The sequence below is a fragment of the Squalius cephalus genome (assembly GCF_949319135.1).
Source record: "Squalius cephalus genome assembly, chromosome: 10".
Classification (NCBI taxonomy): domain Eukaryota; kingdom Metazoa; phylum Chordata; class Actinopteri; order Cypriniformes; family Leuciscidae; genus Squalius; species Squalius cephalus.
In genome coordinates, this window is record NC_137131.1 from 5,417,002 (window position 1) to 5,429,081 (window position 12,080).

The window sequence follows — 12,080 nt, forward strand, 5'->3', positions numbered from 1 at the left end:
TAAGAATTTTAGAAAATTCAATTCTGATAGTTTTGACTTCCGCAGGTAACTGCATATAGCAAATAATAATCCCTTTCAAAAGTTATGAAAACAACTGTACTGCTTAATATTTCTGTGGAAACTTTCACTTTTTTCAGGATTCTTTGATGAATAGAAAGTTCAAAAGTCAGTTTGTTCATCTTTTGTAACATTATAAATGCCTTTACTGTCACTATTGATCAATCTAATTCTTTCTGAATAAATGTATTAATTTCTTAAAGGGATAGTTCACCCAAAAGTGAAAATTCTTCATGTCGTTCCAAACCTGTAAGACTTTCATTCATCTTCGGAGCACAAACTACTTGTGCAACTACCACTCTGACACTTCAAAAAGTTCATGAAGAGATCGTAAAACTAAGAATTGAGCGGTTTAGTCCAAATTTTCTGAAGAGACTCGATCGCTTTATATGATAACAGATTGAATCTAAGCTTTTATTCACATATAAACATTCATCAACTCGCTCATCAGTTGTGATAAACGGAAGCTCAATGATGTTCGCGTGACGTGCGAAAACCAATGAGGTTCATTCTCGTGTTACGCATCACATTTGAGCTTCAGCAAGAACCAATGAGGTTCATTCTCGTGTTGCGCAGCGTGTTTGAGCTTCAGCAAGAACCAATGAGGTTCATTCTCATGTTACGCAGCGTGTTTGAGCTTCAGCAAGAACCAATGAGGTTCATTCTCATGTTACGCAGCGTGTTTGAGCTTCAGCAAGAACCAATGAGGTTCATTCTCATGTTACGCAGCATGTTTGAGCTTCAGCAAGAACCAATGAGGTTCATTCTCATGTTACGCAGCATGTTTGAGCTTCAGCAAGAACCAATGAGGTTCATTCTCGTGTTACGCAGCGTGTTTGAGCTTCAGCAAGAACCAATGAGGTTCATTCTCATGTTACGCAGCGTGTTTGAGCTTCAGCAAGAACCAATGAGGTTCATTCTCGTGTTACGCATCACATTTGAGCTTCAGCAAGAACCAATGAGGTTCATTCTCGTGTTGCGCATCACATTTGAGCTTCAGCAAGAACCAATGAGGTTCATTCTCGTGTTACGCATTTGTTTGAGCTTCAGCAAGAACCAATGAGATTTATTGTTGCGTGTCAATCAGGTTCGGTTGAGCTTCTGTTTGTTTTCTGATCGATGTTAATATGTAAATAAAAGCCTAAAGTAAATCTGTTCATCATATACGAGTCTCTTCAGAAAATTTGGATTAGTTTTACAATCTTTTTATGAACTTTTTGAAGTGTCAAAGTGTCAGTTGCGTAGCTGTCAATGGAGGGACAGAAAGCTCTCAGATTTCATCAAAAAGATCCTCATTTGTGTTCCGAAGATGAACGAAAGTCTTACGGGTTTGGAACAACACGATGGTGAATAATTAACGTCAGAATTAAAAATTTTGGGTGAACTATCCATTTAACATAAGAAGTCTAACTGGTCCCAAGCCTTTGAATGAATGGTACTGCATGTAAGCATGTCATGAATACTTAAATTTAGAAAGCTGTTGTTGAGTGTTTGACGTCACTTGAGTCACTGTAGTGCTACTTTCCATCCTTGTTTCTGTGAACACTTCCATGTTTGTGTGTTTGTACGTGTGAGTGTGAGGGCATCATGAGGCGTCCGAATCTAATTTGTGGGTGACTTCTCTCACACTTGGTTATGTTGCTAGGGAAATACATTATCAGTGGCGCCTCCAAAGGGGCTGGTTGGTCAAGTCCATCCACCAAGCCCATGATGACAAGTAATCTTGTAAACAACATATTTCACCGTTTTATTCAAGGTTAGTTAGGTACCTAGTTTTTACCCAGATATTGTAATTATTACAATAAGTATATAGTATGTATATGCGAAACAGAACTGTAAAACAGTGTAATCAAAATGTAATTTTATCTGAGTATATCAACCTGACAAATTACATCAAAGAAAGTATTTTTGTGGTTTAGATCAAGTGAAATAGATCCTTGAAATTATAATTGCAGGCTACCACTTTTTTCCAGAGTATGTTTTAGTGCCACTGTAGGATTTTTACTATGCCCCTCTGGCCACTCCATTAAAAAGTTCATGCTAAAAACATGTTATGACATGGGGAGACTTGTGTGTAGAATAAAGTGACTATATAATGCTAGTTTGTGTATTTCTGCAATCCTGTGAAGCTTCAAAAACAATGCAAAAGTGCCACAAAAGCGGTCCATATAACTTGTGCATCTTCTGAAGTCATGTGATATCTTTGTATGAGAAACATGTTTATCTGACATCCACCCTTCATAAGAGTAGCGATGTCTTTCTTGTGTTCTTTTGGGAGTTTTCAGTGAATTGATTGATCCAGTCCACAGAACCAGACATACATTTCAGTGTGTTTCTCACGTTTTATAGTGCTTTTTCATTGCTTATAATTGCATGGAAATTATAATTGCATTTCATATTTTCTCCTTTTGTTTTCCACAGAGGAAAGAAGGTCAGACTGTTTGGGACAAGTCATGAGATGACAGTGAGTAAATGATGACAGAAGTTTCATTCTTTGATAGACTATCTCTATAAGTCTTTGTAATGAGCGCCTGGTCATAAACTGAGAATTATGTCTTTATGAATGAGAGTTTACCCCCCACCTTACCCCGAAGCATCTGTTGCAATCGACACATAAAGGGAGGAAATGCTTTTATGGCCCTAACGGTTAGATTTACTAATTCTTTGAGCCTTGCACACAGTTTCTGTTTGCTAACTTATTCAACACAAACTCTGCTGTGTCTATCTGTGTTATTACACATACTGTACAATAAATGAGTTAATAAGTATCCACAGTTATGTTTGAAGTATGAATCGGTTAAATGTCCCCTAGATATTGTGGTAAGCAGTGTCATGTGACTAACAGCTCTTGGACTTTATCCCAGTTTTAAAAAGGCGGTTTGACAGTTTGTCAGTGGAGTGTGTTTTATTACACCCTTCCTAAAAATTGCTTTAACAATTTCTCAAATTGAGATAACGCCTGATTCATTTCATGTGTTTCTCGTTGTAACACACTGTGGCCGTAAATTATTTTTAATTAAATTTCTTAGTTACACAATTACATCACAAAATATTTAACTTACCACACTTACAAAATATGTTTTCTGGGAAGTGCCATGGAGTATCACATCATGGTATATGATTTTAGTGCCATTTCAAAGTTCTGCAGTATTGCGTAAGTTTTTGGACATAGTACCACTTACAAAAACATACCACACCTTGATGCAGTGATAGTATCAGATGGCAGTACTATAGTACTTTAAAAAATATACCATGGTAATGAAATTCATGTGTCATGGTTTATATATTGTCCTCCATGGTATGTTCACAAATACCATAACACCATAGTACTATTATGGTAAATGTCCAAAATTGTTACCATGGTACTCTATTGTAAGTGCATGGTATCAAAGCACCATGGCATTACCATCTGATACAATCACTATACCATGGTATCACCACAGTATTTTTTTTTTTCTAACAATGAACTTTATAAGAAACTTTTTGCATATTACAAACAATTTGTGAAAGTCTTGTCTTGTTTGCTTCCTTCTCAGAGACGAAATCAGATATTCTCTTCGCCTCTTTTCAGTACAAAGAATATTAAAGTACACAAAAGCTTTGTTTTTCTGAGGGAGTTTTCCCGCCAAAACGCAGCTGGCCTTGTATCTAGTGTCCTGGTAACCATGGTGACGGAGCCTGTGCCACGTGAATAAGGAGGCCGTTCTGTGTGTTCAATTACAGTGCCACACACTCCGATGCTGTTAGTCAGTGCCACATGGACTCTGTGTGTGTGTGTGTGTGTGTGTGTGTGTGTGTGTGTCATGCTGAGGTAATGAAGTTTGGCAGATCCCCAGGAGCCCTCACCACCTCTCAGTGCTCATTGAGTTGCATGTTCCCTCTCAGACTTCAAACAACATCTTCACAATGAAGCCTGAAATATAAAGGTCCTTTAATAGACACTGGCACTGGCAGTCAGTGAATGTACTGTAAAATAATAGCCGTTCGTCGTCATGGTGCCGTTTAACCACTAGAGGCCCCTGTAATGTTAGTCAGGAGTGTGTTATTTTGTGATCCTGAAAACAGGTTTCCCACACAGGTAGAAACTCCAGCTTTGGCTCTTTACTAGTTATCTTCAGTTCAGCTCTAGCCCATCCATCCATCCATCCATCCATCCATCCATCCATCGTTCTGTCTGTCTGAATCTGTCTGTCATTCTGTTTTTCATTCTGTTGCTCTATCTACACTCTCAGAAAAAAAGGTACAAAAGCTGTCACTGGGACAGTACCCCTCAAAAGGGTTCTAATATGTACCATTTAGGTACTAATATGTACACTTTTGGTACCAATATGTACCTTTGAGGGACTAATATGCACTTTTTAGGTACAAAGGTGTACCTTTTGAAAAGGTACCGCCACAGTGACAGCTTTTGTACCTTTTTTCTGAGAATCTATCTATCTATCTATCTATCTATCTATCTATCTATCTATCTATCTATCTATCTATCTATCTATCTATCTATCTATCTATCTATCTATCTATCTATCTATCTATCTATCTATCTATCTATCTATCTATCTATATGTCTGTCTTTGTCTGTCTTTGTCTTTCATTCTATTGCTCTATCTATCTGTCTGTCTTTCTATATATCTTTCTGTCATTGTCTTTCATTCTGTTGCTCTATCTGTCTGTCTGTCTGTGATTCTGTCTTTCATTCTATTGTTCTGTTTCTCCATCCATCAAATCCATCCATATCTGTCTGTCTGTCTGTCTGTCCTTGTCCATGAACAGTAACATATCAAACCTGTATGCTTTTGTATGACAGAGAGAAAAAAGTAGGCTCATTGGTGGATGCTTCTGGAACAAGTGTTAGTGAGCCAGCAAGAGAGTAAGATGGAGTATCACGTGAGTCCTCAGCACTGTGGACTCGTTGACCTTTTGTTCTCTCCTACTCTGCTGTGAGAGAGGGGAAGCGCGCGAAACGTCAGCCAATCGTGGCACGGTGCGGCAGCTGGAAGAGAATACTACAATGGCATACAGTTCTGTCAAAGGGAGGGCCTGTTCCCGCACTATGCAAAAACACTGGCAGTCTTCCAATCGCATTCCTCACAGAAAGACTCCTTTAGAGGGAAGTTGAGAGAGTGAGAAGCACAGGGTTAGAATGAGGAAGCATGCCGGCTGTATTGTGCTGGCTGTTCTTTTTCTCCCTTTCCGTTTGAAAACTAAGTTGGACAGTTAAGTGTTTCGTCAGCAGTGGTTCACCGCACATCCGGTCAGACAGTTAGTATAGATAGAGGTCTTTTGTCTTTTTATTGTGCATAAAAAGAAACGTTTTCGTAAAGTGTGCTACAGTCTAAAGCTGAACTGAGTTCAGAACTATGTGTGTTGCGGAATTCCAGAAAGAAGTGTTTAGACTACGGATGAGGATTTGAAACGGGCAGCATGGGCCTCTCGCTCACTGTGTAGTAAATCCAGTCGTGAGACAGCATGAATGGGGTTGCAGCTTTGGCAGTATCTCCAAAGTCAAACAGCTTTAGCAAACAGAAGCACACTGCAGTACCGTTGGCTCTGTCAACAGTCAACGTGTCACATTTCCACGGAAGAACTCGAGTAGTCTCTTCGTTTACCCAGAAAAACCCACCTCCCCCTTCTCACATTACGAATGCGAGTCGAAAGATGCCTTAACACCCCCTTCCCAAGATCCTCCACTTGATCCCACCCATTTATGACTGACAGTTCCATCAATACCCCCACCACGCTCTCGCTGTGTGCTGCACGTGTGAACTCCCAGGTGTGACTTCGAAGACCCTCCTCTTTCCAATAAGTAACGTCACTACTCTTTAAAAAAAAGAAAAAAAAGAAAACTGTACCTTTAACTAACCCATTTTTATCTTTTCTGTCATCCACTTCCTCTCTCTCTCTCTCTCTCTCTCTCTCTCTCTCTCTCTCTCTCTCTCTCTCTCACAGTGTAATGCAACGTGTCTGAGACATCTGATCTTTCTAACAGTTGTCATTAGCGTAGCATACAGAGAAACCCGTATAAGGGCTTTTTGCTGCAAATGGTGGTTGGCTTGATGACAACTAAAGAGAACATCTGGGTGGACAGAGATTTAGAGAGAATGTGCAATGCGCATATATATATATATATATATATATATATATATATTCATATATATTCATAAATAAATATATATATATATATATATATATATATATATATATATATATATATATATATATATATATATATATATATATATATATATATATATATATACAGTACCAGTCAAAAGTTTGGAAACATTACTATTTTTAATGTTTTTGAAAGAAGTCTCTTATGCTCATCAAGTCTGCAGTTAAAAAAAACAAAAAACAAAAAAAAACAGTAATATTATGAAATATTATTACAATTTAAAATAATGGTTCTCTTTTTTAATATACTTTAAAATGTAATTTATTTTTGTGATGCAAAACTGAATTTTCATCAGCAAGTACTCCAGTCTTTGGTGTCTTATGATCCTTCAGAAATCATTCTAATATGATGATTTATGATCAATGTTGGAAACAGTTGTGCTGCTTAATATTTTTTTTATAACCTGAGATACTTTTTTTCAGGATTATTTGATGAATAAAAAGTTAAAAAGAACTGTATTTATTTAGAATAGAAATCTTTTGTAACAATATACACTACCGTTCAAAAGTTTGGGAACAATAACTATTTTTTTTAAAGAAATTAGTACTTTAATTCAACAAGGATGCGTTAAATTGATAAAAGGTGATGGTAACGATTTATATTGTTAGAAATGTTTTTATTTTGAATAAATGCTGTTTTTATGAATACATGCTGTTAACGTTTTACTCATCAATGAATCCTGAAAAAGTATTCCAAAAATATATATTAAACAGCACAACTGTTTCCATCATTGATAATAACTGAGTATCAAATCATCATATTAGAATGATTTCTGAAGGATCATAAGACACCAAAGACTGGAGTACTTGCTGATGAAAATTCAGCTTTGCATCACAAAAATAAATTACATTTTAAAGTATATTAAAAAAGAGAACCATTATTTTAAATTGTAATAATATTTCATAATATTAGTGTTTTTTTGTTGTTTTTTTGTTTTTTTTAACTGCAGGCTTGATGAGCATAAGAGACTTCTTTCAAAAACATTAAAAATAGTAGTGTTTCCAAACTTTTGACTGGTACTGTGTATATATATAATAATATATATATATATGATTGTCAAATTTTTAAGAAGAAGATGTGAGTGGTGCTTGCATGTGCATGTTGCAGGGTCAATGGTTATGCACCAAAGTTTGTTAAAATAACTAATACTAAGCATTTTTTTAAAGTTGTAAACATTTTTTGAAAGATGATAAATGGGATAAAAATGCCTCGAAAGGGAGTCAAGCTATTTCTAGAGACCAGAATTTTATGATTTGGTGAGAACCCACCTGGAAGAGCTTAGCAATGCCCTAGCAACCAACAAGAACATCTTGGCAACCGCATAGTGATGGCATAGTGATGGCAAGTTGTGCACGAGCAAACACATCTAAAGTTTTCTTCGGAAAACACGAATACGGTTATTTTTATAATTAAGTTTGGTGCTGCAGACACACTTTCCCTTTAAAAATGTGTGGAAAATATGAGTTTCAAAAAGTGCAGAATCATCTGGAATTACAAGGAGGAGTATGTGTGTTTTAATGGAAGACTGTATGTGTTTCTGCTTTACAGGTATCAGAGCGGCACGTACATTCTCCGGGGAACTCAAAGTGCCTGTTGTGCACTGTGTGTGAGTTCGCATAATGCACAACATGTGTGTCTGCACACTCATCTAAGTCTGGGCTTAAAGGGTCATGATGGAACACAGTTAGTGAAGATCCTCGGAAGGCCTCTGAGACCACAGTATGTGAAGCTCACCGAGGGGGAGGAAGGATACTGCGTAGTCTGTAATCACACTGACACACACTCCTCCCTGACTCGGGTGAAAGAATGGAAAAGCTGTCGCTCACAGGCCACACAGCCGCCCCACACAAACATGTACGTATGCCACACGCATGCACGCTCTCACACTGGAATTTAAAGCAAAGGCAGTGAAAACTTCATGGGCGGTTGAAAGGTTTTGTACACCCTACTCTGCATGTTACCAAAGCGTACACAGAGAGCGGTTTCCGTCAAATCGTGAGCTTTGGTTTAATTTAAATCTCAGAAAGAACTGGGAACATTATTAAAGTATTTCAGATCGTCAGAAAAGCTTTTTGCTGATGCATTTTCTTTGCTTACAGCTTTCTAATGCTAAACCTCAACACAGCTCTTCCTGTCAGAGCTCAATGGAAAATGAGGTTTATTTGTTCTTTTACCAAGTTCAAAGCAAAGAATGTTACATTTTGGTTTCTTTTATAATTAGAGAGACTCATATATAAACGTGCATGCTGATTAATTGGCCGATATCAGTCCATTTTACATGATTAGCATCAGAGCATTTAGTTCCAACATCTACCAACATCCATGTGAATGAATAAATGTGCATTTTCAAATATTTGTAGTGCATTATGAGTTAATATTGAGTAAGATAAGTGGTAAGATTAAGATAATTGTTGCTAAATTTAAATAATTATCTTACTCAATATTTACTAATAATGCACTACCAAATATTTGAACCATATCATTTACATCAACACTATATGTATGAAAAAAAATTAATTTTGAATTTTGAATATTTTTGAAAAGTCTGAAATTAATGAGAAAATGAATGCAGCTCACCAAGGCGGCATTAATTAATCAAAAATAGAGTAAAAACAGTAATATTGTGAAATATTATTACAATTTATAAGAACTGTTTTCTTTTTTCAGTACATGTAAGTTATTCGTGTGATGGCAAAGCTGAAAATGTAATAGAACAGCACTTATTTGACATTGATTTCCTTTGTAACAGTGTAAAAGTCCTTGTTGTCACTTCTTTGCTGAATCAAAAAATATTGATTTCTTTCAAAAAACAATCTGTAGCCTTATAACCCAAAACAAGTTTATTGACCCTATTTCCATGCCATACTAAAACACATCAAAGTAGGTCATTGTTTAATGGTCATTCTGTCCTGACTTTTGTACCATGTTTGGTGAATGTCATGTACCAATAACACGATCAATGGCCACACCAATGTCAGAGAGACACTGCAAGGGACATGTCACTTCATCAATTGAAAATGAACCTTTATCGGTAGAACGCCATGATGAAAACTGAGAGAATACCAGACAGTGTTTGTTCATGTATGTGATAACAGCTAGCTAAAAAATGAAGGGAAATGTACTGTTACCGCTGTAATACACACACTCTAGGTCAGTGATCTCAAACTCAATTCCTGGAGGGCCACAGCTCTGCACAGTTTTGCTCCAACCCTAATCAAACACACCTGATCCAGCTAATCAAGGTCTTCAGGATTACTAGAAACTTCCTTGCAGGTGTGAGTTGGAGCTGGTTGGAGCTAAACTGTGCAGAGCTGTGGCCCTCCAGGAATTGAGTTTGAGATCACTGCTCTAGTTACCATTACACAACTACCGTATGCCATCATGTGAGAAAGTGCATCTGTTGACCTTATCATGTTGGTTAATTCAACAGATATCAAACTCTGACCAATGACATCACTCAGTCTCATTCTAGCCCTTCATGATCTGTTATCAAGTCAGAGAGCTGGTAAACAACACTGACACTTTTATCATAGCCGGTGTGATGACTGACCTACATCATAGTCATTCGCTGAGTTTGCATAACTATGAATATGACTATCAGGTTACCTAAAAAATCATTCTGTCATCATTTACATAACAAGAACAGGGACTGTTGTTGAAAAATGTGTAAAGTGTCATAAAAGTAGTTCACTGGTTTTCACTGATAATCGTCCCCTCCAGTGAGCTGTTAACTGAGTCAGTCAATTGAACTGGTTTGTGAACTAAACTTTCAGAGCATTTTTAGACAAGATTAACTAGAACAAACCAACTTATTGGATAGGTTTAAAAAGTTTTTTCACAAATGAAGCATTGGAATTTCTTTCATGAGATTTCAAAGGAGAGTTTGGTCAGATTTTCAGTGACTTAAATTTCACTCTGTTATAATGCTCAGAATAGTATATGTACCCCTGCTTTGGTGCATTTTTGTGCCATTTGTTGTAATTTTATGAAAAAGAGCAACCAGTAGATTTAAAACATCAGATCTAAATGGGGTCTAATGAATGTCGTCTAGTGTTCCTTTAACTCAGTGATCTCAAACTCAATTCCTGGAGTTCTGCACAGTTTAGCTCCAACCAGCTCCAACTCACACCTGCAAGGAAGTTTCTAGTAATCCTGAAGACCTTGATTAGCTGGATCAGGTGTGTTTGATTAGGGTTGGAGCAAAACTGTGCAGAGCTGTGGCCCTCCAGGAATTGAGTTTGAGATCACTGCTTTAACTACAGACTCATTTAACTCTGCGGATCAGATAGATCAGGGATGGGCAACTTCGGTCCTGGAGGGCCACTGTCCTACAGAGTTTAGCCCCAACCCTGAAAAAAATCACCTGCCTGTAATTTTCTAGTAATCCTGAGGACCTTGATTAGTTTGTTCAGGTGTGTTTGATTAGGGTTGAAGCTAAACTCTGTAGGACAGTGGCCCTCCAGGACCGAAGTTGAGATAGATGGTGGCAGAAGCAGGTCATTTGGTTTATATTACATGCTGTTGGCTCACACTAGAGTTGTTCGCTAAACATGGAGTCTCTCTGTCGCTCAATCATTCACATATGCATGTGTGTATGAGGACATATTTTCCCATCATGCTGGAGCTATTCTGAGTCGTGTTGTGAGATAGGCCAGATTACGTATCTGACTGGCCTGTGTAGTTGATTGGCTGCCGGCTTCTTCAAAGTCCAGAGCTCTATTAGACATGCCATACTAACACCTTCCCTCTCTCACAGTGTATGAGGGTGTTATGTCAATCATTACTTGTCTGGTTAATCATAAAGTTCATAAATGGCTGTAAAATGTGGCATGATCCTCATTTTGTCATAATAGTACGTTTTTAAACATTCTAAAAAAGAAATAGTGATAATGTGAAAATGTTTTAGGTGTTTACTTGCTGGCTCAAGTTAAAAGTTCACGCTACATTCTCTATGATGAAGTATTAGCATTATGGTTACTTTAGTAAACATCTTGGCTTACTTTGCGTACACTGATTGATTAAAAAGCAAGAATTTTTGTATCTTTAGTATAATATAAAATCAAGCAGTGTTATTTTAGTGTTATTATTATTATTTATAATTTTGAATTAGCTCTTAATTTATATTTTATACATTTTAATTTATGCAAAGTTCTGTCATGAAACTTTAGATAGCACAGGCTGATCAAACTCAATCTTCTTGCAATCACATCGCACAGCTGATTGTTTCCTGCTGTATCAACAGCCAATGAGCTCGCTGCTCAACTTTCAAATACTTGGTCAGCGTATGATGTAGCAATTTGCAGTGTGCTTTCAGGATCCCTCCACCTTCTCCAGCTCCACCTGTATAGATCTACTATGGTTAGTTCATGTACACCAGGGGTGCCCAATCCTACTCCTGCCGATCGACTGTCCTGCACAGTTCATCTCCAACCCTAATCAAACAAACCTGCCTTTAATTTTCAAGGGATCCTGAAGACGTTAATTGTTGCTTCAGGTGTGTTTGATTAGGGTTGGAGATGAACTGTGCAGGACAGTCGCTCGGCAGGAGTAGGATTGGGCACCCCTGGCGTATTGTGTATGTGTATTGGCAGTATCAAGTCCTGTACTTGCTCTGCAGCAGAAATGTAGAATTATTTCAAATACTGATTTTTAATTTTATTTAACCATAACAACACTGATGTAAACAATTTTTTTCTGTAGTTGTTAAGACCCCTGCAGTGCTTAGTCAATATCTAGACTTATTTTTCAATACAAATCCATTTCAACCGCTTGGACATTCTGCAGAACATTTTGTTCATTTCATTTACCCAAGAAATGAACAAATCAAACAGGTTTGGGGCGACGTGGGGGT

The 12,080-nt window shown here is 37.3% G+C and overlaps 1 long non-coding RNA gene across 1 annotated transcript in view; it reads left to right on the forward strand.

The window, feature by feature from the left end:
* LOC307166511 overlaps positions 1-12,080 on the forward strand; it is a 42,282-nt gene that overhangs the window by 2,588 nt on the left and 27,614 nt on the right. The window contains exons 2-3 of the long non-coding RNA XR_013822641.1: positions 2,479-2,521; positions 7,778-8,083. This is a non-coding gene — a long non-coding RNA (uncharacterized lncRNA). The remainder of the gene's footprint in view (positions 1-2,478; positions 2,522-7,777; positions 8,084-12,080) is intronic.